This window comes from Protopterus annectens, chromosome 9.part0 (assembly GCF_019279795.1).
Source record: "Protopterus annectens isolate FY-2018-M chromosome 9.part0, PAN1.0, whole genome shotgun sequence".
NCBI classification, from domain to species: Eukaryota; Metazoa; Chordata; order Ceratodontiformes; family Protopteridae; genus Protopterus; species Protopterus annectens.
Window position 1 is genome coordinate 1,494,537,021 of NC_056743.1, and position 27,546 is coordinate 1,494,564,566.

Genomic DNA, 27,546 nt, shown 5'->3' on the forward strand with positions numbered 1-27,546 from the left:
GCCGCCGCCCCGCCGACCCCGCGACCCCAGCTCGGAACGCGACCTCAGATCAGACGTGGCGACCCGCCGAATTTAAGCATATATTTATGGCACAATCTGCAGCAATGACTTAAATCTATTTTGCTGGAGTTCTTTTGCCTGAAACAGTAGTTTAACTTTTCTCACTAACTATAAGGGATATCTGGGAAACACAGATTGTGTTTTTCAGAAAGGCATGACCTCACTGGATTAACCTGATGCATTCCTACTAAATTAACTAAAAAAGAAATAGACACAGACTTAAACACAAATACACACGTTTGCAAAATACAAGGTACAGGAGATGGCATGGCTTTTGCCAACTCGTAGTTCATGAAGTGTCACTCATAAGGGTGACAGAACATTGACTTTTGTGATGTAGAAGTCTGCTGAATGAAGAAATTCCAGGCAGGTGCAACTAAAAGGAAATGGTCTGGGGGATGGGAGGACATAAATATGAATCTAGGCTCCATTGTAAATGCATTTATTAGCTGTGTGTTCATTATTACTGCCCATGTTTTTAGATGTTTGTGTGATGGGGAGGCACAGAGTGCACATACAGTCATGCAGTATTCACTGCTTTATTGCACTATTCCTTTACACAAGGCTTCAGATGAGAAAATGTGTAGTAAAATTATGTCTGTCTTACGTAGTTGATTGTCCGAGAAAAGGTTATAAAGAGCTCATTTACAAAATGCACATTTTTAATAGAATTCTTAAGATTAAAAGTTGAACTCTAATTTTAACTACAAGTAAAGAGCAGTACAAAGCAGAATCTGGAATGAAGAGATCCATATTCATTAGGAGCACAATTAGTGCCATTGAGTTAGAGTAGCTCGGCATCTAAAGCTTTCCTTGGCGACTAAATCACTCTCCTTTATCCATAATGCACTACCAGGGACCTTCCTTTACAGATCACTTTTGGCTCAGTGTATGGCATTTGAGAAATGGCCCCAGACTACTAATGTCTGTCTGTTTTATGCTTGTTATAAAAGCTTCAGAGTTTTTTTTTACTGAAATTGTTTCAGTATCCAATGTCTTTCTTCAGGTACATTTTGCGTTTCCTTTTTTTTTTTTTTTTTTTTTTTTGTGTGGGCTCATTGATATTTTTTCATAATTTTATTTCGAATTGCTGGTTGTAGTGTTCCTGTTACTTGCTTTTTTTTCTCTGCTGTACATAACAATGGTTGTTTGCGCATTGTCTTATTATTATAAGTTGTTTTAATTGCAAATTCTTCATTCTTGGTTTGTTTAAAGGGAAGCAAAGTCTTTTGGCAAGTTGCCTTTCTCTTAAGGTTTCTTATTAAGTATACCAGTCTCCCATGAGTCTTCCTTGGGATTTGTTGGTTTATGCTGGAGAAACTGACCTCTCCCATTTTGAGACTGCATCATCGATAGAATTAAAGTACTTGGAATGTCCTGGAAAACACTTGTGACCACTAGCAAATTGGTTAAAAGGATTTCTGAACTGCAAGCACTACCAGAGTGTGCTGCTCTGTAACATTTTTTTACCCATGTTGTGCCTAAAGATTATCAGTTTTGATCAGTGCAATACTTTATCAATCAAATGTAAATAAAGTACAGTTGATGAACTAGGATAGGATGTTTCTGTATATGAGTTTTTCCTTTATTCCTAAGGTGGGCAATGAGACTAATTGCAACCAGGCTATCCATTTGCCAGTTTTCTTTTCAAGCTATTCTGCCAGAAGACAATATCTCTGTTATATATGTTTATATATATATATATATATATATATATATATATATATATATATATATATATATATATATATATATGGGAGCCCTTCATTTGTTCAACTTTCAAATGTTCAAAACTCATATGGCTGACACCGTATGAGCGAACGTTTGAAAGGCAGGCAAATTATAACGGAGATCCCGCTACAGTGCAGAACTTGGAGATTCCCCTTTCCTGCACTGTAGTGCAATCTTGGAGTGAGAATATTTAAGTAGCAGGGGGTGTGGGTGGTGCAGGGGGGCTTGCCCCCTACATAACACAGTTTTACTGAGTTTACAGGTAGATAAATGGTGCTGTTTCAGGATGTCGGTCTTTCAGAATGTCGATCAGATGGTGTCAGCCATATGAAAGTCGGCATTCTGAACGGTCGACATTCTGAAGTAGACCTATATTTATATATATATATATATATATATATATATATATATATATATATATATATATATATGGGTCTAGGACTATTGACTGAAAGCACATTTCACTGAAACACATTTCACTGTGCACAATTCACTGAAAGCTCAATTCACTGAAAACACAATTCACTGAAACACATTTTATTGAAAGTTATATATGGCCTTTTCCCCACTGTAGTGCAACCCTGGAGTTAGAATATATAGTAAGGGGGGTGTGGGGGGCTATTTTAAATATTTTGAACTATACACATAGATACTTGCAATTTCAATAAATGACTCTTTTATAAACTTAATATATGTCCAAACTATGTGGGGGGCTATGCCCCCCACACCCCCCTTACTATATATATATACTAACTCCAGGGTCGCACTACAGTAGGGGAAAGACCATATATAACTTTCAGTGAAATGTGTTTCAGTGAATTGAGTTTTCGGTGAATTGTGCTTTCAGTGAATTGTTGCACAGTCATTTGAGTTTCAGTGAAATGTGCTTTCAGTGTATAGTCCTAGACCCATATATATATATATATATATATATATATATATATATATATATATACACATATATAAACATATATATATATATATATATATATATATATACACATATATAAACATATGTATATATATATATATATATATATGTGAACAACTTGGATCCTAATCTGTGTAGGTGTGAGTAAATTGATCACATCTCTTCATTCATTTTCTAGTAACAAACTTGGAAGCAGAGTGTCCATTTGGCTTTGGCTATATGGCTTGTAGACTGCATCAGATTGTACTATGAAAAATATAAGTAAACCTCTGCTGTCCATTGCAAGGATACATTTTACAAGAGCAGTTGCTACCTCATAGACCTTTGTCTGTAATGAAGTTTTAGATGATTTTGCAGCAACTGTTTGGTCTTCAGAGAATATCTTTTGCAAGGCATCTTAAGTTGAATGTAGTATCCAGGCATAGGTGGTCCTTTTGGCTAACATTAATCAGTGGTATGTTTTCTTGAGGGAGGCAGACCTGAAGGATTAGCTTGAAACTCTGCCCTGCTGTTAATGGTAATGGATCTTTTCATATTATAACAGCAGATGTAGAGGAATGGCTCCATCCTTCTTAACATACCTGCCCCTATCCCGTTCCTCTTTGCTGACATAGTCTAGAGGTTTATTTTATTTTTGTCTACTTTCAGTGTATACTTGAGATTTAGAGAAGAATATTTGGGGTGGTGCATTTTGGATAAAGACGAGGGGCTTAGTAGCTTAGAATGATTTGAGTATCAAGCTGTTCTAATGCCTGCCAGCACTGGTCCTTCTGTTAACAAGGGTGGATCTGCTAGTCCAATGCTGTTGATGTGAGATGGAGACTTCCATCTTTGTGAACTATTAAGATTAAAGTGGGCAAGACTTATGTATCTATAACTTTTCAGTGCTTCTGGTCCCTCCCTCTAACCCTTAATATTGTGAAATGAAGTCTCTAGATCTCTTTTGCAAAGTACTAAGAAGTTCAACTACGTAGAATAGCCTCATATTACTTAAGGGTTTTATCCTTATATTTTGTATGAAAAAATTTGTTGGCTTTGATTTTGTCTTGTTCTGCATTTGCTTATTTGTTTTGCTATATTTGCTGCACATTTCAGGTCGTTGTGTTCAATTTTGTTGCCATCTTTTCATGTCTTATTGATTTCCCTACCTTCTCTCTGGGGATGTTCACCCCATCCTAGCACCGGCTGTTTCACAGTTTTACCAATTCCTTGTATGCAGTGTTGCATCTTCAGTAGTGCAGCGACTTTGCTTATACTTGCTTTGCCATAAGAAAAGGAAGAATGTCTTATGCTTATGTTTTGTGACATATTTTACAGTTTTGGTGTCACTGTTTTTTTTTTTTGTTCGCTGTGACTCTAGGCATTCAGTGGCAATAATGTCTGACTTTTGTTCAGATTGCTTCTATTTGGCTGCTGATGTAAATTTTAGACACTTTAAAGAGCACAAGTGCAGGAGAAGAATTTCCCCATGGGATAAACATGCACACTGTGAGGTATGTTTATGTGATGTGCATTTTGGAGAAGGTTGTGGCAGCAGTGATGCTTTCAAGACTTACACCATTAGCAACATGACAAAAAGGTTAGCTTTATAGGTTCATAGGTGTGTACTAGGCTAATGGCCCTGGAGCCCTTACAAGCATAGCCAATAGGATTACCCTGGCATCGTGCCACCCGACCTTAGTTCCCAATGCCTCTGTCAAGTAAGCCACTGGAGTGATCCCTGGGGTGAATTTTCTATTTTCCATCCACTCATCAAGATTTCTCTTGAAGAGGGCCAGTGAGGTGCTCTGTTTGACATGTATGAGAAGTCTGTTCCACAGCATGGACAGTCCCTGGGTTATGAACCTGTCCCTCCAGCACGTTCTGTTGATTATGGTAATGAGGTTGAGGTCTCTGGAGCATGTGGTGCAGAAGGATTGGGATTTCTTTAGATGTAGCATTTCTAACAGAGCTGGGTCCAACATGGCTTTGTAAGTCAAGCAGAGATCACCTCTAAGTAGGCGATATGAGACAGAGAATAGTTGGAGTTTTCTGAGTCTGTCCATATAGGACAAGTGTTTAATGCCTAGGATCCTCTTTGTGAGGTACTTTTGCAGCCTTGCCAGTTGTTCCAGGTGTCTAGTGAGGTACATGCAAAATGGGGCATTGTACTCGATGATTGGCCTAATGAGGAAAGAGAAGAGGGAGACAATGACCTCCTTCTTCCTGGATGCAAAACCCTTAGTAATGAGATGTGCCACATAGAAGGACTTTCTGACCACAGTGGCAGTGTGGTGGTCAAAAGAGAGGTTGCTGTCAACCTGTGTTCCTAGATATCTTATAACACCTTCTGTGTTCAGTGGACTACCATCTATGTGGTAATTCATGGGAACTGGGTTTTTCCCAAAAAATGGATGACAACAGTTTTTGGCATTGAGCTTAAGGCCATGGTTCTGACACCAGTCGTTGGTCTCAGTGAGGCCTTTCTGTAGGATGTCAACATCACTTGGGGAGTTAATAATGGCTCCCAACTTGGAATTGTCTGTGAACTTTGTCAGCCAGAGTCCCTTCATGTTGGCCTGGACTTCTGAGAAGTAGATACCAAACAGGAGAGGACCCAGAACCGATCCCTGTGGGACTGCACTTGTGACTGGTCAGCAGTCTGACTTGGAGTCAGCTACTTTCACACTGTGGGTTCTATTTATGAGCCAATTTGCAACCCACCTAGTGATATAGGGGTTGATGCCAAGCTTAGTGGGTTTTTCTATGATTCCTGAGTGGGGAATGGCATCAAAGGCCATGGCCAGGTCAAGGTAGGCTGTATGAACCACTGTGCCTTCATCCACAGCTCTGGTGACTGACTCAAAGAAGTTGACCAAGTTGAGCAGGCATGATCTACCTTTCACAAAACCAAACTGTGTGGGATACAGAGTTTGGAGATTCCCTATATACTTGTTTATTAGGTCCATGATGATGCGTTCCATAGCTTTGCTTATCAGACACATCAGGCTAATAGGGCGGTAGTTCCCAGGGTCTGTAGTCGCTCCTCCTTTGTGGAGAGGGATGACTGTAGCAGTGCTCCATTCGGTAAAGACAAAGCCTGAGGTGAGGCTATGATTGAACAGGGTACACAGGTGAGGTGCTAGTTCACTCTGTAGTTCATGTAGAACACAGCCAAGGATATTGTCAGGTCCCATAGAAGCTGTATTCTTGGCCTTGGACTGTGCTGTTTTTACCTGTGCAGCAGTAATCCTGGGTGCCTGGCAATTTACTGGTATTGTGATTGGTCCTTTGAGAGATGAGAGAGAGGTAAAGCTGGCACTGAATCTGTCGGCTAGTATATTGGCAATATCTGTTGGCTCGGTATTGAAGGTACCATTGTGCAGTAGCTCAAGGCAAATCTGGGTATTGCAGTGGAGATTCTTTATATAGCTATAGAAGGCCTTGTGGTTGTCTTTACTATCTGCTGCAATTCTGTTTTCATATCTATCTTTAGAGAAGGTAAAAGGAAGATGTTCATCATATTTATCACTGCTTCAGAAGCCTTAGCTATGTGGATTGTCCCCTCCATAGGATATAGCAGCCAGACAGCTTCCAAAGCATCAGGGCTTTACTGGTGTTGAAGAGCATTCTGCTTTGTGGGCTTTCGTGGATGTCGGCTTGTATTATTCCTTTGCTGGACAGATACTTCACAAAGCAGATCCCAGTGAAAGTGAATTAAAAGTACTCCAAAATGTAGCAAAAAGCAAACTGTACACGACCAAAGAAGTTTTATTAAAAAACAAGAAGATAAGCACTTTCATTCTTACAAATAAGAACTTCATCAGATAAAGTAAAAACAAAATCAAGTGTTATAAATAAGTAAATCAATACACACATCATTGTACGTAATGGCTACACACACCCCTCCCTACCCAATCAACTTTAATGTCCAATAAACATCTTATAAGAGCAGTAAAAGCAACAATAACCATAATAACACATATAAATTAAAATGTGAATGTGACTGTTAGGTTCAAAGAGTATACAAAATATGTAAAAATGTTATAATATTATAATTTTCCTAATATATAGTAATATATATTTCATAATATAATATCTCAGATCTCGTTTGTCGCTCTGATAGCAAGACACATCAGTCAATACTCTCAGCTAAGTTCAAAATTGTATTAATCTTCCCTTAAAAACTTTCTGTTCCTTGTAAACCCTTAGTCATTATTTTCCTTTTGATTGGCGCTTGGGTCTCCCCTACACATTTCCCCCCTTTCCCCTCATTCCCCAGTTCTTGAAGAAAGACCAAAAGTTGAGAAGCAAAGTGATTCTCATTGCACCCTTTTGGCCCCGACAACTCTGGTTCCCATTCCTTTGGCCTCACCTGATTCACCATCCATGGATTGTGGAACCAGTTCCAGACCTGCTGCCTCACCCACAGGGACTGGTGTACCCCAGACTTCACAGCCTCACACTGACAGCTTGGTTCCTCCAATTCCATTAGTTGCCAGGCAGAGTAATATAGCTTCCTCAGTACAAAAAAAATTATTGTGGTTTCTCATAAACCATCCACCAGGAAATGGAAGAGATTTTCAATTTGGGCATTCTTTGGCTCTATGGTTCTTAGGAAAGTAGCTGGGGACTCTGTCCCATTCGTCAAGAATGAATGAATATTGGCAACATTAGATAAAGAAGTTATGTTCTTACTGTAACATTCCATGTGTGTTGTCAGTCTTCATTCATTCTTGACATCCCACTCTCCTTCCCCCTTCTACAGATTTCCTGGAGGATTGGACACTTGTTCTGGGAACCTATAAATTTCTCCTTAGACATGGCTTCTACCTCTATATATTTGCTCTTCTGCCTTACTGTTTGGCTGCAAACTCGATCTGAGATAATGGAGAGAGGGGCATTGTGGGTAGTCTTAGCTCGAGAGGTTTTTGCTGGTGTGAGCTGCATAACGGCCTTGCCAGTTCCGAGAATTGAAGATCGACAACACAGATGGTAAGCGCATAACTTCTTTTTCTACTCCTACATTCCAAGCAGATCTCTTAGGTCAGAAAACAAATAGCTTCTAGAACAACATAATCCAATGAAATCATTCGGACAAAATCTGTACTCCTTCTTTATAGCTAAAATCTGGAACACCCTCCCCTTATCTTTAAAATCTAACCACATTCACCCATATTTCAAGCTTGTTCTTAAGGAACACCTTTTTAAATCTTAGGTATGCTTCTGCTGAACTTGTGGCTGATAATTCTAGCCATTTTGTCACACCTCCACCTCCTTTCTCTTCAATTATTAACTCTGACTTCCTTAATCACCTTACTTTTGTTCTCTTACTCTTTTCTCCTGTACCCTACTCTTAGCTCTACCTGCCTTGTCCACTACATTATTATTTTCTCTTATTCTACCTCTCGTCTTCCATGATGTTCTTCGTGTTACACTGCTGCAGTCATTACAGTTGGGTTATCCTGCCATCAGGCGGTCCCGCAGTCGGCCCAAGTTCCAAAGTCTTGGTCCGGTGTCGGTTGCTATCGCTTCTTCCCTGACGTCAGTGCGCCAGGGGTATATAAGATGCATCCAACGCCATTTTCTCCAGTCTTTCTTGCTGCACGGTGCCAGAAGCAGAAGCAGTCCGCAAGTGCTGGTCGGCCGACTCCTAAGATTTTCAAAGGCGAATTTCAGATCTGAAGTCTTCAATAAAGCTAAGTACCCCGTTGGGGAAACTTTTTTCTTGCCACAGACCGATGTCAGAAAAAGTTAATAATTGTATTTCTTGTGGGAAGCAAATACCTCATAAGGACTTCCACTCTTACTGTATTCCATGCCTAGGACCTGATCACGGCGTCACTAGTTGTCGGTTTTGTGCTAGATTTAACAAACGCACTATAAAAAGACGTTTTGATTTTGCTTTGCACTACTTTGGCCGAAGGTTCAATTATACGATGCCGTCGGATCAGCCTACGACCACAATACTGAAAAAACGCAAAGACAAGGTTAAAGACAGGCATCCGACGTCCAAAACCGATGACGAAACCTCTTCTAGGCCAGTCGCCGGTTCGCCGGTTCTCAGTGAGGAGCTTTCGCAGCCCCTGACACCCGCTACCTCAGAGACACAGGCCGCTTCCGACTCCCACGTGGAGACATCTAGGCCTCTGGAAACTCAAGGTATTGGGCCTACGGAAACTAATCCCTCAGATGGGTCCGGAGCCGCTGAGCAGGCATCGGCTTCTGAGGGTGTTTTCAGATCTTCACAACTTACCATTAAAACAACAGCCAAGACAAAGGTACCATTAAAGACAAAGAAACAAGTACAGCATTCTCCTGGACAGTCCTTCATGCCTAAAAAACAGATGCTTAAAATGGCCGAAGACCTCATTACTCTAATCAGGGGTTCCCATCCCCCTCCTGAGAAAAGGCCTAGGCAGGATACAGACTATGACTCCTCTGATCAGGTTTCCATTTCCTCTGATTCCTCTTCAGACCAGGGATACTCTCTACCCCCCTATGAGGACTCCAATGCTGAAGAATCTATCCCTTCAGCCTCTCCTCCTGAGGATTATTCTTTTGGGGAAACTTTACATACCATGAGGGAGCATTTTCACTGGGAAAGCCAGGATTACTCAGAAGAAGAAAAGGATCAGGGATTTCCTCTTATTGCCTCAACACAGGCCCCTGGCTATTCCGCCAGTGTTAGATATTGTGGATGATGTGTTCTCTGAATCCAGTTTATCTCCTGACTCTTTGCCCCCTGCTCCAGCCAAGCCAGATAGGTATTATAGAGTCCCTGACTCTCACAAGTTTCTTTACAAAAACCCTTCTGCTGATCCAGAAACTATTTCCCAAGGTCCAAAAGGGGTTAAGGCTTCCATTGCAAAAAATCCAGTACCCTCGGACAGAGATTCCAGAGCTTTGGATAGATGGAAGAAAGTATATACTTCTGCAACTTTAGCAGTAAGAGCTTTAAATTGCCAGTTTCACATGCTTAAGTACCAACAATATTTAATGGCTCAGTTAAAACAGAAAATGTTTGCAAGCTCAGAAGCTCCTGATTGTAAAGAAATGCAGGATTTATTGCATGCAGTTGAACAGGTGGGAAAACATACTCTGCAATGTGGTTTTGATTCTTTAGAGGCCTCTTGTAGAGCCACAGTTACAGGTTCTGTGATTCGAAGACATGCTTGGTTAAAAGAACAAAGTTTACCTGATCATGTTAAGGCAAACTTATTGGCATGATACTTTGTTTGGTGTTAAGGCAGAAGAGGTGTTAAAGAAAATGGAAGATAAAGCTAAATCTATGCAAACAGTCAAGGATTTCTTACAGGTACAGCCACCTCGGTTTAGCAGAAATTGGCCAACAAAGAATTGGTCCTTTCCAGTGTCAGACAGGCCACAGAGAGGCAGATACAGACACCCAAGAGGCAGATCTCAACCCCAAGGTTCAAACAGACAACGACAGTGGGGCACCTCAACCCCAAAAGGTGGTGAGGACAAGTCTCAACCTTACAGGAAACAGTCACAATGACTTTCCCCACCGTACGCCAAGCACGTCCCTTTTGGAAGCCTATTAGCACTTTTTTCTCAAAACTGGCAAACAATCACCCAGGGTCCTGAATATTGTGTCTCAGGGTTACAGATTCTACTTTCATACTTTACCAAGGCTAAAAGGAATGCCAGACCTGCCACAAAATCAATGGGCAGAGGCACAAAAACAAATTTCAGCCCTCATGGACAGGAGAGCTATTCAAAAAGTACCACAACAAGAACAAGGACAAGGATTTTACTCAAGACTCTTCCTGGTCCCCAGAAAGAACAAGGCCTGGAGGCCCATACTAGACCTTTCAATTCTGAATACTTACCTGGATATTCCGAAATTCAAAATGTTGACACGACAGCAGCTTCTTCCCATGCTGGGCAGGAAGGCTTGGCTTGTTACTCTGGACCTCAAAGAGGCATACCTGCATGTCCCTATCAGACAAAATTGCAGAAGATACCTCAGATTCAAAGCTGGTAAAATGCACTACCAATTCTCTGCACTGCCCTTTGACATCTACTGTGCCCAGGGTCTTCACAAAGTGCGTGGCACCAGTAATTGCATTTTGCAGACAAAAAGGAATTCAAATATATCCATACCTGGACGACTGCCTCATTCAAGCAGAGACAAAGGACATTCTTCTACAGCATCTGGCGTTTGTCAAAAGGTTGCTAATTTCTCTAGGGTACACAGTAAACGAAAAGAAGTCAAAACTAGTGCCCTCGCAACAGATTATATTCCTGGGTGCCAGCTTAAATACAACAGCCCAGATGGCTTACCTCACGCCAGACAAACAAGTTCAACTAACTCAATATTTTCAATTGCTGGCAAGAAAGTCCCATCTCCCTGCAAGAAAAATTCTGCAGGCCCTGGGATTCATGGCATCCTGCATACTACTAATGCCATATGCCAGACTGCATATGAGGAAACTACAGTGGTACCTGAAAAGTGTTTGGACTCAACACTCTCACAGTTTAGAAGCAGTAATACCAATGATTCCCTGCCTACAACAGGAGTTTCGATGGTGGGCACAGGCATGTCACCTAAACAAGGGTCAGTCTTTTACCCAACCCACAGCCAGGCAAACTCTAACAGCAGATGCTTCGGATTACGCCTGGGGAGCATACATGGCAGGAAAATGCATTCAGGGCAAGTGGACCACAGACCAGATGCATCTTCACATCAATCAAAAAGAGATGTTGGCTGTTCAAAATGCCCTAACAGCTTTCAAAGACCTTCTACATCCAGGACAATTACTACTAAAGACAGACAACACCACAGTAATGTGGTACATAAACAAGCAAGGGGGCACTCATTCTTATCCCCTATGCAGGCAAGCCATGACCTTGTGGAACACAGCTCTAACGTATCAAGTCCACCTGCAAGCACAATTCCTGCCAGGAAAGAAAAATACTCTGGCAGACGATCTAAGCAGAAATATCATGGACCCTCACGAATTGAAATTGAATCCACAAATCTTCAGCATGATAATGCAAAAATAGGGATGCCCAGACATAGATCTTTTTGCCTCCCCACTGAATTGCCAACTACAAAAATTCTGCACAAGGACTTATCACAAACAAGCATGGAAAGTGGATGCTCTTCTGTTCAGCTGGAAAAACCTAAAAGTTTATGCCTTCCCACCACTGCCTCTCCTTTCAAAGGTACTCCTAAAAGCCAGACAAGAAAAACCACAGATGATCCTGATTGCTCCAGACTGGCCACGCCAGCACTGGTACCCTATTTTAAGGAACTTGGCTCAAGGCCCACCATGGATTTTGCCTCAAATTCCACACCTTCTGACTCAACAAAACAATAAGATCCTGCACGGTCAGCTCAAAATCCTAAACCTGGCTGCATGGCAGATACATTAGTCAAACAGGCAACACCTCTCTACAGCTGTTATGGATGTCATTTTTAAGGCCAGAAGGCCTTGCACCAGGAAAGCTTACTCAGAAAAATGGAAAAGATTCTGCGCCTGGAACCAGGCTCAAAGCCTTGACCCTCTTGTTCCAAACATTCCTCAGATTAATTGAGATGCTGGACAGAGGCCTATCTTCTCATCAATTAAGATCCACGCCTCTGCCATTTCGGCACATTACAACACGGATCCTCCTTTATTCTCTCATCCCTTTCTAAAGCAGTACCTCAGAGGGGCTAAAAACATTAAAAAAAAAAAAATTAAGCTTGTTCCCTGCCTTTCCTGTTAAGTGGTATAGACTATTTGTAGGCTTCTGAGCCCCCAAGCCCTTCTGTGTTGGAGGGAAGCCTTCTAGCTTAGTTTTTTTTTTCTTATAACTAGCCAGTTTTCTAGTTTCAGCACTCAAATCTGTTTATTTGATCTCAGCACTTGTTCAGAAAAAAAAAAAAAAAAAATCATCTGCTTTTACTGTACTTGTGTTTCTACCTACTTTTTTACTTTTGCATCATCTTAAAAGTACTCAATTGTATTTATTACTGCTTGGTGTAACTCATTCTAAGCCTTTTGGTTTAAACACTTGGGCTTCGGACCAGTTGTTTTGCACTGAGAGGGTTTGTGGTCTGCACTGTAGTGGCAGAACAGGTAGCTTACATCCTTCTAGGTTGGGAACTGCTGATTGAGGGCTCAGTGTCTGTTATTCTAAAAGTGTATTAATTCTGGTTTAAGCACTTGGGCTTTCAGGCCAGTTATTTTACATTAAGAGGGTTCGTGGTCTGCACTCTTGTGGGAGGAGAGGCTGGACTCTGCCCTTCTGAGCTGGGAATTTCTGGTTAAAGGCTTATAGTGCCTGAATATTTGAACTGTATTTTACTGAAATTGGTACACCTTGTTTGCTGTAGCATAGACTAGATCCAGGCCTGCTGAATCTAGCTTTGTTTATATGCTTGTTGTTTGTTTGGTTGTTATTTCCCTGGAACGCTAATTCCACCTAATACGCGGCTTCTCAGCGCTTCTGTGGATCACTAGTGATATCTGCATTGCTTACTGTACTTATTTCCTTGTTTCACTTGAAAGAAAGTTACTGTTTGTCGTTTTTGCATTTAAGTTACCTGTAACACATTGCACTTAAGTTACCTGACACTTGCTCACTAAAGCAATTATATAAGTCAGCACCAAAAATTAAAAGCACTACACCCTCACTCCCCGCTGGCCCTGGTTTTCAATTATTAAGGAATTCCCAATATTATTCTAGCATGTCCAAAGGTCAGTTGTCAATCTCCTCTCTGGTCCAGCTGGTGAATCTGGGAATCTTGAGGCAATGTTACAACTGCCTCATGTACACAGACAACCCTCTCCTCCTCCCAACAAATTCCAACACATGTGAGAGATGCAACCATATAGCCAAACTGGAGGCTAAGCTCTCTCAACTCAGTACTGGCATAACCAGTCAGGAGGAGAAGGAAACCACACTCACTACAATTCCAGTCTCACATAGACCTACCACGACAGCAAACCAAACACATAATCACACAAAACATACTCGGAGGCTCTAAATAAAGATCTGCCGAAGCAGCAGAGACCTCCAAAGCAGACACCCAAGCAGCTGCTACCCCAAAACAAAACACGTGCAACACATATCTCACAAAGCCAGTGTGCCGAACAGTCACAGCCCTTAAGACTAAACACACCTGATACACTTGTAATAGGTGACTCTATCGTCAGTCACACTGACGTCCCGCTCACCAGGCTGAACAAGGAGAGGGTCACGGTGAGCAGCCTGTCGGGCGCTAGGATCCGCCACATAACACAAGCACTCAGGTCACTCCAAGGCAAGTACAAATATGACTCAGTCATTGTCCATGCTGGTGTGAATGATCTGAGACGTACCTCCTTGGACTACATGAAAAGAGACATAAAGGAGATCTCTGAGCATGTAGCCCAGGCCGGTATGACCCTGACCTTGAGTAGCATCTTACCCTCACCAAGAATGATGCCACAATATGAAGACAAGATGATCAATTTCAACAATTGGCTTAAGTACTGGTGTCATTCAAAGGGGATCCAATGCCTGTCAGCTTGGGATGATATGCTCGACAAGCCACGATGCTTCGCTAGGGACGGCTTGCACCTGTCACCCCTGGGCTTTCGGATATTGTCAAAGGCTCTTGCTACCCCCATAGTGCCTTTTTTAGGCAAGGCTCAAAAGACAAACCCACCTCCATAGGTATCACAAGGGATAAGAAACTAAGAGTAATGCTACTCAATGCCATAAGTCTAAACCTCAAGATGCACGCACTCAAAACTCTCCTTAGCATGGAGAACATTGATATCTGTGCAGTAACAGAAACCTGGTTCAGGGCTCCCGAGAGCACCCCAGCACTACCAGGTTATACCTCATACCATGCTTTTTGGCCCCAAAACTTGGACCGAACCACAAAAGGAGGGGGAGTATCAATATTCATCAAAGATACCCACACTTCCAGGTTGGTGGCAAAGAACGAAGCATCAGAGACTATCCATGTGCAACTAACAGTGGTAAAACTGCCTTCCAGTTTATAGCCTGCTACAGACCACCCTCCCAAACCCAGGAACCCCACTCGGCCTTCCTGAGAACACTGGAAAATATGAAGGTCTCTCCAAACACCATTATATTGGGTGACTTCAACTACCCAAACATAGACTGGGAGCATTACTCTAGCTCCAACACCCTAGCCCAAAGGTCCCTAGAATTTATAAACTCAAATGCTATGGAACAACTTGTTACCACTCCCACAAGAGGGGAAAACATACTGGACCTGATCATCACCAACATGGGGACTCTATGCTCCAGACCAGAAGTGTATCCCTCACTGGTAAGATCAGACCATAAACTAATCTAACTGGATATTCACATCCCGACCCCACCCCCTGCCCAGAAAACCACAGTGAAAAACTTCTCTAAAGCAAATTTCACACTCCTCAAAACTGAGGTGGAATCCTTCAAAGCCCCCAGGCCTGTGGAAAATATGGCCCAGACCGCAGAATCCTTTATAAACGCATTCTATGAACACCTTCAGGAATGCATGAATCATGCGATCCCAAATAAAACCAAGACCCAATCCTCCAAAGGCAGACGTCCTGTCTGGTGTACCCCAGCCATAAACAAACTATACAATAGAAGGAGGAAGCTACTAAATGATAGAGCAAAATCCCAAAAGGGAAGGCATCACTGATCAGTATTAGCAAAAAACTACGGGCACACATAAAATTGTCTAAGGCCAGCTTCGAGAGAAAAATTGCACAGGACACTAAGGATAATCACAAGGCTTTCTTTAGTTATGTTAGGAACCTGGGTGGTAATTCCCAGATATGCTCAGAATTAGTCCAAAATGACAAAAAATACACCGAACCCACAGACATTGCCAACATCCTAGCTGACAGGTTCAGCGCAAACTCCCCTCCCCCACCAAAAGGGCAAATATCTATCCCAGCAGAGTGCTGCCCCCCTGACATCTCAGATGCTCAGGTAAGAGCCACCCTCTCCAAAGCAAAAAACACAGCATCAATGGGACCAGACGGTGTCCCGGGCTGCATCCTATATGAACTCCAAGAAGAGCTAAACCCAAACATAAAACTACTGTTCAATCTCAGCCTTACTACAGGATATGTGCCCAAAGAGTGGCGTACAGCAACAGTGGTCCCTCTCCATAAAGGTGGTGCCTCAACAGATCCTGGAAACTATCGCCCCATAAGCCTGACTAGCTTGGTCTGCAAAGCTATGGAAAGGATCATCATGGACCTCATAAATAAAGATATTGGGACCTACAAACACTGGATCCTACCCAGTTCGGCTTTGTTAAGGGCAGATCCTGCCTCTTAAACCTGGTTGATTTCTTTGAAACAGTCACCAAGGCCATTGACGAGGGGAAGGTGGTCCACACAGCCTACCTGGACCTCGCAAAAGCCTTCGATACAATACCCCACTCGGGCATTATAGATAAGCTCACCAACTTAAATATAAACCCCTATGTCACTAGATGGATTGCAAACTGGCTCAAGGACAGAACCTACATGGTTAGAATTGCTGGAGCCATGCCAGACTCCAAACCAGTTACAAGTGGTATCCCACAAGGCTCAGTCCTGGGACCTCTCTTGTTCGGTATATATATCTCGGAGGTACAGGCCAACACGGAAGGACTGTGGCTGACCAAGTTCACAGATGACTGCAAACTGGGCGCCATAATCGACTCTCCAGCTGACACAAGCATCCTCCAAAAGGGCCTCATAGAAACAGACAACTGGTGCCAGAGCCATGGCCTCAAGCTAAATGCCAAAAAGTCATCCCCTTTGGCAAAAACAAAGTGCCCACAAATTACCACATAGGTGGTAATCCGTTAAGTACAGAAGAAGTAATTAGGGACCTGGGGACCCACGTTGATAGCAGTCTCTCATTTGACAACCAGGTGGCCAAAGTGGTTAGAAAAACATTTTATACAGCCCACCTAATCATGAAGGGATTCACATCTAGATCAGGGGACGTCATCGTGCCTCTTTAGTCATCCCTCATCAGGCCCATAATTGAGTACAATGCCCCTTTTGAGATGTACCTTACCAGACACCTGCAGCAACTGGAAAGACCCCAAAAGTACCTCACCAAGAGGATCAAAGGGCTCAAACAGATTCCATATGCTGCCCGGTTAAAGAAACTCCAGCTGTACTCAGTGGCATACCGCCTGTTCAGAGGCGATCTGTGCCTGACGTATAAAGCCATGTCCAACCCGGAATTAATGGACATGCTGCATCTCAGAAAATCCAAATCCCATCGAGCTACGCTCGAGAGACTTGAACCTCAGCACTGAAATAAATAGGACATGCTGGAGGGACAGATTCATAACCCAGAGGCTCCCTTCACTCTGGAATAAAATCCCAGTCCAGGTTAGGCAGAGTCCCTCATTGACTCTCTTCAAGAGGAATCTTGATGAGTGGATGGGAGATTGTAGGTTTACCCCGGGTATCACTTCTGTGTCACTGTTAGACAGAGGCACAATATACTAACCTCGAAAAAGGGCATAGCAAAATAAATTTAAAATGGGTGGCGAAAGCCAAACACATTCTGGCTAGGCTTATAAATGCCCTAGGGCAGATAGCCTAGTATGAAGCTATGAACCTATGAACCTATGAACCGCCCCGGAGAGCACCAACACCAACTTGGGACCTCAATTTTGTGTTGGAAAGACTGACCCTACCACCTTTTGAGCCAGCCAATACAGCCGATCTAAAATTTTTATCATGGAAAACAGCTCTGCTCCTGGCAGTAACTTCAGCACGAAGAGTCTCAGAACTACAGGCATTAATGGCAGTGGAACCTTTTATAATTTTTCATCAGGACAGGGTATCTTTAAGGACAAAGCCTACCTTTATGCCAAAGTTGGTATCTAGTGTGACTCTTAACCAAACCATCCATTTGCCAACTTTTTATCCAAACCCCCAGAATAAAGGGGAGAAACTTCTGCATTCATTGGACATACACAGGCAGCTACGCTTCTGCTTGGACAAAACAAAGGCTTTCAGGAAAACTGAGCAACTGTTTGTAGCATATGCTGCAGAATCACAGGGCAAGGCTATCTCAATGCAGACTATATCCAAATGGATAGGACACTGTATTCGGTACTGCTACACACAGCATGGAAAATCAGTCCCAAATAACATTGGGCCACATTCCACTAGGGCAACAGCCACTTCAACAGCCTTTCTCAGAGGAGTACCTACCAAGGACATTTTGGAGGCTGCAACTTGGAGTTCAGTGCACACCTTTACCAAGCATTACCACCTGCCTCTTTACTCTAAATCCAGAGCAGGATTTGCCACTGCAGTTCTGCAGGGCCTCATAGCCAATTCTAACTCTTTGTAGACCAGCCACCCAACCTCAGCTTTGGGATTCTACCCAACTGTAATGACTGCAGCAGTGTAACACGATGAACATAGTACAGTTTTGTACCTACCATAAATGTAGATGTTCGAGTGTTCACACTGCTGCAGTCCAGGTTACCCTCCCTCCATCCCCTCTGAACTAGCTGGACTTATCTATACCTTTCTATCCTATACAACCCTTGGGGTGTATTTGCTGGTAACTGAATGTATTGTTTTTATTGTATATTTTTGATTAGCAATATGTATTGCCTACCTACTTGGGGGCAGCTGACATCTGGGGCAAGAAAAACTGAAGAAAATGGCGTCGGATGCATCTTATATACCCCTGGTGCACTGACGTCAGGGAAGAAGTGACAGCAACCGACGCCGGACCAAGACTTTGGAACTCGGGCCGACTGCGGGACCGCCTGACGGCAGGATAACCCAACTGTAATGACTGCAGCAGTGTGAACACTCGAACATCTACATTTATGGTAGGTATAAAACTGTACTTTCATGCTAGTACATCCCCTCCTTTCTTTCCTAAACTACGAGCTGTGCTACTTCACATCTTCTTTATGACTACTGCAATACATTTTGCCATAACTAGCTTAGACACTAAATGAAAAATACACTGTAACTATCCTATGTAGGTAATCATTTTGTTATATTTGTGCTATTTTTATAGTGAATTTAATGGGGTCCTGTTGCGCGATCGAAAACTGTAAACAGCAAACGCGTATTGAACGAACCCGATTGGTCGGAACATCAAAATGTCACGCGCATAACACAGAAATCGCCGTAGGGAATATTTTCCCTTTACTTCAATGCAGTGCGATCTCGGAGTAGGAATATTTAAGTAACGGGGGTGTCAATGTTATAGATGGTAATGGGAGGAAATTCCTCCATTTTCTGGGGGGGGGGGGTATTCCTCTTTCTGCAAGTCAGACTGTTTTGTTTCTACCTGTTCTTCATCACATGCTGTTCCAAGGACTGATTGAGTCAGTTCCTCCTTCCCAGGCGGGGAGAGGGATTTATTCAAGGATGTTCCTAGTGCCAAAGAAAGAAAGAAAATGCTTGGTTCTGGATCTTTCTTTCCTAAACCTCTTTGTAACAGTGCCCAAATTCAAAATGTTGTCACGTCAGAACCTTTAACATCTTCTTCCTCTTTCACATTTCCTGGTAACACTAGATTTAAAAGATGCCTATCATCACATCTTTATTCATCTAGACTTCAGACGTCTCTTAAGGTTTTGTGTGTCTGGATCACATTTTCAGTTGTGTGTTACCCTTTGGACTGTTCACTGCACCAAATGTGTTCACAAGGTATGTAGCTCCAATTATTGATCATTGCAGCCTACAGGGTATCCACATTTTTCCATATTGAGGCAACTTGCTTATCTTTGCAGAGGAATCTCATTCTTTGGTGAGAGATCTCTTGCACAAACTGGGATTCCAAGGCAACATTCAAAGTTCTTTCTTGACTCCCTCACACAGGATTGTGTTTCTGGGATGTCAGCTAGACACCTCAGTTCAAAGAGCTTTTATTCCACAGGAAAAACAGATCTTTATTTAGATCTGTGTCTAAAGTTTTCCAGTCAGACTTCAGTCACTGTGAAGCAGTACCTCAGGATTTTGGATCTCATCACATCTATGATTCTCCTCATACCCCTGGCATGACTCCACAGGAGAAAGATACAGTGGTAGCTGAAATCTGTTTGGTCCCAGCATCTGCATCTCTAATCTTTTCAGATCCCAGTTCTGTGTTCTGTCAGAAGAGAAATCTCTTGGTGGAAACCACAGATATCCTTAAATTCAAATGTCCTCTTCTCCTTCCCTCCCTGTGCCAATGCAGTCTTTCACCACAGATGCTTTAGACATCACTTGAATAGCAATTTCAGGAGAGATAAAAGTACAAGATGTGTGGTACAACAAGGACAGAAGTAAGCACATCAGTATAAAAGTGATGCTTGTCATGAAAAGCACTCCGTTATCTTTGGCCCCCTGACAATACCACAGTCATTTTATACAGCAACAAGAAGGGGAAACCAGGTCTTGCCCCCTTTGCAGACCTGTCACATTAGTTTGGGATATAGCTTTAAGGCACAGTTTCACTCTGTAGTCTACCTACATCCTGTCAGAGCAAATGTATGTGGCAAACAAGTTGAGCAGTTCAAAGGCAGACCTTCATGAATGAAAACTAAATTGACGGTTCTGCCAAGATTTGATCTACCCTGTGAAGAGTTTGTCAAGTAGATCTATTTGCCTCTTCTCTGAACAATCAACTGGCAATATTTTACTCCAGGACTCCAATCAAGAAGGCCTGGAAGATAGATGTCTTTTCTTTTCCTTGAACGAGAATGTTGCTGTATGCTTTTCCACCCTTTCCACTGATATCCAGGGTACTAAATGAAGATTCATAAGGACCCCCCCCAAAGATCACTGTGGTGACTACTTTCTGCTCTTGACAACATTGGATGTTGTTCGTGTTTCACTGTTGCAGTCATTACATTTGGGTTATCTGCTTTGCAGTAGCCCTCACTTGGCCTGATTAACAAAGTCTTGGGTCCTGCTTCGGTTGCTGTCCCTTCTTCCATGACATCAGGTCATCAGGAGAATGAAACATGCAGCTGACGCCATTACATCAGTCTTTCTTGTCGTGCGGTGCCCGAAGCAGAAGCAGTTCGCAAGTGCCGGTCGGCCCACTCCTGAAATTTTCATTTTCGAGTTTCAGAACCGAAGTCTTCAAATAAAGCTAAGTGCCTCATTGGGGAAACGTTTTCTTGCTCCTTACCAATGTCAGTAAAAGTTAATAATTGCATTACTTGTGGAAAGCAAATACCTCACAAAGATTTTCATTCGTACTGTATTCTTTGCCTTGGCCCTGACCACAACGTGCCTTGCTGTCAGTTTTGTGCTTTATTTAAACAGCGCACTATCTGTCATCGGTATATTTTCACTTCTAAATATTTTGGTTCCCGGTTTAATTATCCAGAAATGTCGTCGGTACTGGGATTCCGAAAAAACACAAAGATAAAGACAGAGACAGGCCGCCGAGGTCCAAAGCTGCCGACGATGCTTCTCCTAAGCCAGTCGTTAGTTCGCCCGTACTCAGTGAGGCGCTTTTGCAGCACTTGATACCCTCTACTTCTGACTTGCAGGTCTCTGCTGAGACCCATTCATAGTCTGGTATGCCGCGAGATGCTTCAAGTGTGGAACCTGCAGATGTCTCTACCTTGGATGGGTCCGGAGCTGCTGTGCAGGCACCAGCTTCTGAGGGTGTATTCAGGCCTATGGACTTGCATATTAAACCAATGCCTCCTTCTTCATTTAGGCCAAAATCTCGAACCATGACTAAGAAACCAACACCCAGGCCACATGCTCAGGCCTCTATGCCTAAAAAACAAATGATAAGAATGGCTGAAGATCTTATAACTCTAATCAGGGGAAGCCAGCCTCTCCCTTCTAAGAGACCTAGGACTGAAGTTATTTATGAATCTTCTGAACAGGATTCTGATTTTTCTGATTCATCTGATGATCTGGATTTGCCCTTATCTACTTATGAGGATTCTGATGCAGAGGACTCTATTCCCTCTGCTTCCCCTCCAGAGGATTTTTCTTTTGGTGAAACCTTACATACTCTACAGGAGCATTTCCACTGGGAAAGCCAGGATTTTTCCTGATTCAAAAAAGAGGCTTAGGGATTTCTTACTCCTGCCTCAGCATAGGCCTTTAGGTATTCCTCCTGTACTAGACATTGTTGATGATGCTTTCTCAGAATCTAGTTTGGCCCCTGATTCATTGCCTCTTGCTCCTAGTTAACCTGGCAGATATTACAGGGTTCCTGATTCTCACAAGTTCATTTTTAAAAATCCTACTGCGGATCCAGAGACTATTTCACAGGGACCCAAAGGCATTAAGGCTTCTACTGCTAAAAATCCTACCCCCTCAGATAGAGACTCCAGGGCGCTGGATAGAAGGGGTAAGAAAGTTTACACTTCTGCAAACTTGTCCATTAGGTCTTTAAACTGCCAGTTTCATATGTTAAAGTATCAACAACTTGTTATTGGATTGCTTAAACAGAAAATGATGTTAATTCCTGACTGCACTGAAAATAAAGAATTACAGGATTTAATGCATTCTGCTGAACAGGTTGGAAAACATACTTTGCAATGTGGATTTGATTCATTAGAGGCCTCTTACAGGGCTGCTGTTACTGGGTCTGTGCTCAGAAGGCATGCTTGGCTTAAGGAGCAATCTTTGCCTGATCATGTTAAAGCTAAATTGCTGGATGCTCCCTTAAATCAGGACCACCTGTTTGGCAACAAGGCTGAGGAAGTTCTTAAAAAGTGAAGATTAAGCTAAATATATGCAGACTGTTAAGGATTTCTTACGAGTTCAGCCTCCTGGATTTAGTAGGCACTGGCCCTCTAAAAATGGGTCCTTACCAGCCCCCTCCAGGTCTTCTCAAGCCAAACCCAGACACAGCAGAAACCCCAGGTTTCAGTCCCAAGGGACTCACAAGACTAGGCAGTGGGGGGTTTCCGCACCCAAACCTGGGAGCAGCAAGACTCCCCCCTATGGAAAACCATCTCAATGGCTTGCTTTTAAGACTTCCAAGCACGTCCCAACTGAATGCTCCTTTAGGCGGAAAGATTGGTCTGCAGGCCAAAAACTGGGAACTCATTACCCAGGACAAATGGGTTTTAAATATAGTGTCCCAAGGATACAGATTTCATTTCCACATGTTACCAACACCAAGTGGTTGGCCAGATCTACCCCAAAATCAGTGGGCAGAGGCCCAAAATCAGGTACTCTCTCTCTTAAACATGGGGGCTATTCAGTTGGTACCAGAAGTGGAAAAGGGACAAGGTTTCTATTCAAGAGTTTTCCTGGTACCCAGAAAAGGCAATGCATGGCGTCCTACACTGGACCTTTCTGTTCTAAACACCTTTCTGGTGATTCTAAAATTCAGAATGCTGACTCTTTCACCAGCTGCTTCCTATGGTAGGCAAGGATGCATGGTTGGCAGCACTGGACTTAAAAGAAGCATACCTGCACATCCCTATCAGGGAGTCTTGCAGAAGATACCTACGCTTCAAAGAAGGCTACATGCACTATCAGTTCTCTGCACTGCCCTTTGGCTTATCTACTGTGCCAGGGTATTCACAAAGTGCCTAGCTCCAGTCATTGCATTTTACAGGCAAAGAAATATTCAAATATACCCATACCTGGACGATTGTTTAATTCAGGCAGAAAGCAAGGACATTCTCTTCAATCATCTGGCCTTTGTTCAAAGGGTACTGACTTGTCTGGGGTTCACATAAACAAAAAGAAATCCCATTTGGTACCCTATCAACAAATTATATTCCTGGGAGCAAGCTTGATTACAACTTCCCAGATGACTTTCCTCATGCCAGAGAAACGGATACATTTGACAACTTACTTCAAACAAGTGGCCACAAAAACCCAGCTATCTGCAAGGCAAATACTGCAAGCTTTGGGGTTCATGGCCTCATGCATTCTTCTAATTCCATATGCAAGGCTGCTTATGAGGAAACTACAGTGGTATCTCAAAAGCAAATGGTGTCAACTTTCACAGAATCTGGAAGCAAGGATTCCTATCATACCTTGCCTACACCTAGAGTTCCTTTGGTGGGCAGAGTCCTGCCGCCAAAACGGGACTACCATTCATATTACCCTCTGCCAAACAAATCTTAACAACTGACACATCAGACTATGCATGGGGGGGGAGGGGGGGCTCACCTGGCAGGGAAGTGCATTCAGGGCAAATGGAACCTAAATCAAATGCACCTGCACATAAATCAGAAGGAAATGTTAGCTATACAAAATGTTCTGACAGCCTTCAAGGACCACATTCTTCCAGGACAACTAATGGTAAAAACGGACAACACCACTGTCATGTGGTACATAAACAAGCAGGGGGTTACACATTCTTACCCCCTCTGCAGACTAGCCATGGCATTGTGGAATGAACTTGAGCTACCAAGTGAATCTACAAGCTCAATTCCTGCCAGGAAAACTAAATACGCTGGCAGACGGAATAAGCAGACACCTCATGGACCCACACGAGTGAAAACTGGAACCAAGGATTTTCAACATGTTGACAAGCAAATGGGGGAGTCCAGGTGTAGACCTGTTTGCCTCCCCCAGAACCATCAACTGGACACATTTTGAACAAGGATTCCCCACAAGTAAGCTTGGAAAGTGGATGCTCTATCCTACAGCTGGAAAAACCTATCAGTTTATGCCTTTCCTCCTCTACCTCTGTTCTCCAAGGTACTACTATAGATCAAACAGGACAAGCCAAGGATGATTTTAATTGCACCAGACTGGCCACGCCAACACTGGTACCCATTCTTGCGCAGTGTGTCATGCTTGGCTCCTTGACACCTGCCTCAGACTCCTTCCCTGTTGTCCCAGCAGGAGAACATGATTCTGCACCCTCAGCTGCAAACCCTGAACCTAGCAGCCTGGCTAATTACCTAATCTCACCTTTACCATCCCTCAGTAAATCAGTGATGGATATCATTTTAGAGGCAAGGAGGCCTAGTACTAGAAAATCTTATGCTGCAAAATGGAAAAGATTCTGTGCTTGGAACCGATCTCAAGGAATGCATGCAGCAGTGCCCAATTTACCTCAGATTCTACAATACTTAACTGAGATGCTTCATAAGGGCTTGTCTTTTTCCTCCATCAAAATTATTGCCTCAGCCATTTCAGCTCATTATAGCACAGAGCCTCTCCTCTTCTCTCACCCACTGCTCAAGCAGTTCCTCAGAGGGGCCAAAAATCTAGGGCCACCCAGGAGAGCTCCAACTCCAACCTGGGATCTTAACTTTGTCTTGGAGAAACTCACTCTTCCTCCTTTTGAGCCAGCTGCTACTGCAGATTTAAAATGTATTTCCTGTAAAACAGCTTTCCTTTTGGCAATCACTTTTGCAAGAAGGGTATCTGAATTACAGGTCCTTATGGCAGTGGAACCTTTCATCATCTTTCATGCGGACAGGGTGACCCTCAGAACCAATCCCTCCTTCATGCCCAAGGTGGTATCCAGTGTGGCTCTTAATCAGTCCATTCATTTGCCTACCTTTTTTTTTCCTAACCCACAGAACAAAGGGGAATGGATACTGCACTCTTTAGATGTGCACAGACAGCTTAGATTCTACTTGGACAGGACTAAACCTCAAAGGAAATCTGAACATCTACTGGTGGCATTTGCTGCAGGGACAGAGGGGAAAGCTAGTTCAAAACAAACCATTTCAAAATGGATAGGCCACTGCATTCATTTCTGCTATAAGCACCATGGAAAACCTATCCCACAGGGCATCAGACCCCATTCAACCAGGGCTGCATCTACTCTACAGCCTTTCTCAGGGGCGTCCCTACTAGGGACATCTTAGAAGCTGCTACCTGGAGTTCTGCACATACTTTCACCAAGCATTACCATTTGCCAATTTTCTCTAAATTGTCTTTGCTGCGTCTATGCATTAGGTACTTTCCTTCATGGTAAGGATCATTGCTGTTAACTTTCGTCAGGGTAAGACCACCCTTTCTTTTTTGCAACTCAAAGTGATGGCTCAAAATTCCAAGAGCTGATAAGCCAGAATTAAAAGATCGAAAATACAGGATAAAAACGCATCTCGATAATCGCTCTTCTCCTTTAAACTTCTTTTTGCAGGGGGAATGCACCCCACAATTCCTGAACTTATATATGCCAACTCCGAGATCACCATACGACAGAAAATGGAATATTTGGAGAAATGTCATCTTGGACTTAGTATATGTAAGTCCATTCTTTCAGCTGTTCAGTCTCTATATTTCGGGACTCTCTGTAGTGGGTCCTGACATTTCAAATGGTTACCCAGAGGGACAGTGCAGGGCGGGCCACTTGGTCCCACTTGATTCCCCCTTCCAACTCCTTGGTTAAACCTGGATTGATTGAGTTGCAATTTAAGCTTCCAGTATGTGCTAGGAACTTGTAAGAAGTGAAAATAAAATGTGAACCATTAATATAATCTTAAGTGAGAACAAACGGTCTGAGCATCTGTGGGGCAAGTAGAATTGTCAGTGCACTGCAGGTAGAGTGATTTTGTCATAATGGAGCATAATGACATTTATGCCACAGAAAATACATTTGGTTGACCCTGTGTAGGGGTAAATAGTTTATTCTTTTATAAAGAGCTTTTGAAAGGTAGACATTGATTTTTTTTTTTTGTGGTCTGTTTCTGCCTCTGACATTAAGCATACACTTGTGTCAGTAGATGAACAGTAAATTTGGTTAACATGCAAATGGCTGTTAAAACAATTGTGTGCTGCATTCTCAGGCTTTGAAAGTGCACATTCCTTTCCTGGGTTCCTTAGGGTAACCACCTTAAATATATTGACTGAGAGAACTTGTATCAAAGTACAAGCCAAAAGAATTAATGGATTTCATGCAACTGGCTGTTAAAACAATTGTGTGCTGCATTCTCAGACTTTGAAAGTGCACATTCCTTTCCTGGGTTCCTTAGGGTAACCACCTTAAATATATTGACTGAGAGAACTTGTATCAAAGTACAAGCCAAAAGAATTAATGGATTTCAGTAAGCAGAGTGCTGTTTTTTTCTTCATCCATTTTCTATATTTATGTGAGAAAACGTTTACAGTCTAAGCTTATGCTACAATGCCACTGACTTCACTAGTACAGGTTTCGAGGGGTGAATTTGTTTTGATATGTGTAAATTATTGATGTTCTGTAGTCCTATCTCGCCTTCATTCTTACACATGGGTTCAGAGCCGATACTCAGCTCCGACTCAGTATATTACAAAGCTCAAAGTGTTCTAGTTGGCTCGTGGCTAGGTAGGTATCCCATGGTGCACCAGTACAATCCCCAGATCTCGTTTGCCGCGTCTGTGAGTTCAGATGTGCTTCTTCTTGGCCGTGGCTAAGTTTAACACTTTTTTTCTGTTTTTACTGTATTACAGCTTAATGTTATGATTTATATAGTTTTTAATAGTGTTACAAGTAGTTTCCGACTTGTTGAAGTGTTTTTCTTGACTTAAGATTCTTATTATGAGAACTGGTTGGCCGTTGGCTTTGTTGTTCTTGTTGGTATCCTGTGTGCCAGTCTTTTTCTATTTATCGTGCGCATTTGCGCTTATTTGACATTTGCAGTCCTTATTATTGTAGAGAGTTTGGAATTTAAATAGTTATTACTTAGATATTTAGTGTTTCCAGTTAAGGTGCGCGTTTGCACTCAATTTACCTTGTTTTTCATGTGGAGTGTTGATTAGTATTAGAGAGTTAGTATTTAGACTTACCTTCTTAGATATTATCTGGATATCTAGCTATTCAGTTGGCATAAAGGATCTTTTGATATTTTCGACCCTTCTTGTTGTACGACTTAGTGTTTGACCGTAGATTTCACTGAGACAGTTTGGTCATTTACATAGTCCATATTAGTTTTTTCTCTTCCCAGGGCTAGACCCGTTTAAGTTAGAGGA

The 27,546-nt window shown here is 42.6% G+C and overlaps 1 protein-coding gene across 2 annotated transcripts in view; it reads left to right on the forward strand.

Moving 5' to 3' along the window:
* NOTCH3 (notch receptor 3) overlaps positions 1-27,546 on the forward strand; it is a 798,092-nt gene that overhangs the window by 102,536 nt on the left and 668,010 nt on the right. The window lies entirely within an intron of this gene.